Here is a 1,934-nt window from a genome sequence, read left to right as displayed (position 1 = left end):
AAAAAAAAAAAAAAAAAGAGTTCTCCTAGTGGCCCATGGAGGAGGATTTTGTGTTAGAGAAAATGAGCATGAAGGTGGGCTCAGCCCAAAGACATTGCCCAGTCACACACCTCCTGCCTACCACATCCCAGGGGGCCAGTCTCCTGCTGCCGTCTGGAAGACTCACTCCTTCTCCAGGTGAGAAATGCCTTTCCTTCCCTCTCCTTCATTGATTCTGAGAGTTGTGATTATGAATATTGTTCAATTCTACATTCAGGGTTGCTGCTCATTCATTCATTCCTCATACATTACTTGATCTCATACCGAGTGTTGGGTCTTGTTCTAGGTGCTGGGAATACAGTAGGAAGATAGGCAAAGTCCTTCCCCTCGATTTGCTGACATTCTGGTGGAGGCTGACACAAAGCACATACACCAATAAGCACCTGATGCACATCAGGCAGCGCCGCAGAAGAACACAGGCCGGGTGGTGGCTCACACCTGTAATCCCAGAGTTTTGGGAGGCTGAGGCAGGAGGATTTTTTGAGGCCTTTGAGGCCAGGAATTTGGAACCAGCCTGGGCAACACAGGAGACCTCCATCTCTACAAAAATAAAAATTAGCTAGGCAAGGTGCTGCGTGCCTGTAGTCCTAGCTACTTGGGAGGCTGACGTGGGAGGACTGAGCCCCAGCGTGTGAGGTGGTAGTGAGCTAGGACCGTGCCACTGCACTCCAGCCTGGGCAACAGAGCAAGACCCTGTCTCCAAAAAAAAGAACAATGCAGTCAGGACAAGCAAGGCCCAGAGAGTGGCTGGGTGAGGAGTGGTCCATGAGAGCCCTAGGAGGAGGTGACATCTGACCAGAGACCTGGATTGAGTGGGGAATGGAGACTTTTTGGGATCTGAGGAAAGAGTTTCCAGATGGAGAGAACAGGATGTGCCCAGGTCTTGGGGTGGGAAGGAAGGTGGGTGGGATCTAGATCCTTCCAGCCCCAGGGTTTATACAGCAGTAGGAAAAGCAAGGGCTTTGGACCCAAGCAGGCAGGCACCGCACCTCTCTGTGCCTGTTTCCTCAATGGGGTGTGGTGATGGGAATGAGATGGGGGACAAGCCCGAGGTAACTCTCAGACACACAGTGGGGGCTTCTTGTAGCCAGAGACAAGGCTCCTGTGGCTTCTGCTCTTCCCCCGCTTCCTCCTCCACCCGTCTTTTTCTGGGAAAGGGATGGTGCCATCGGTCAGCCAGGGCAGTGGATGCTCAAGGAAGGAATAAGGGAAGTAGCCAGTGCCCCAGAGTCGCTGGCCTAAGGGAGCAGGGGTACACTCCACGTGTGGAATGGGATGGGGTGGATCTGGAGAGGCTAGTCTGGGCTCCTTGTCACAGGAGCTGGCTAGAGGAAGACAGAGGCCTGTGAATGGATTTCCAGGCCTCCAAGGGAGATGGTGGAGAAAAGAAGGCAAGGGACTTGCTGGCCATGGCCCTCTTTCGACTTGTAATAAGAAGGCTCGGCAGAATGCACAGGTGTTTACCCCGAAAAATGGGACTCCTGGGTCTTCCACTCATTCCATAAACACTGCTGTTTTCTCGATGGGCACAGTGGCTCACGCCTGTAATCCCAGCACTTTGGGAGGCTGAGGCAGGAGGATTGCTTGAGCCCAGGAGTTCAAGACTAGCCTGGGGGGCTGGGCACGGTGGCTCACGCCTGTAATCCCAGCAGTTTGGGAGACCAAGGCAGGTGGATCACCTGAGGTCAGGAGTTCAAGACCAGCCTGGCCAACTTGGCGAAACCGCATCTCTAATAAAAATACAAAATAATAGCAGGGCATGGTAGCAGGCACCTGTAATCCCAGCGACTTGGGAGGCTGAGGCAGTAGAACTGCTTGAATGTGGGAGGCGGAGGTTGCAGTGAGCCGAGATCGCGCCATTGCACTCCAGCCTGGGAAGAGAGCAAGAATCTCAA

The sequence above is a fragment of the Mandrillus leucophaeus genome, unplaced genomic scaffold (assembly GCF_000951045.1).
Source record: "Mandrillus leucophaeus isolate KB7577 unplaced genomic scaffold, Mleu.le_1.0 Scaffold30, whole genome shotgun sequence".
In the NCBI taxonomy this organism is placed as follows: Eukaryota; Metazoa; Chordata; class Mammalia; order Primates; family Cercopithecidae; genus Mandrillus; species Mandrillus leucophaeus.
The sequence above is the reverse complement of the archived record's forward strand: the minus strand, read 5'-3'. Positions refer to the sequence as shown.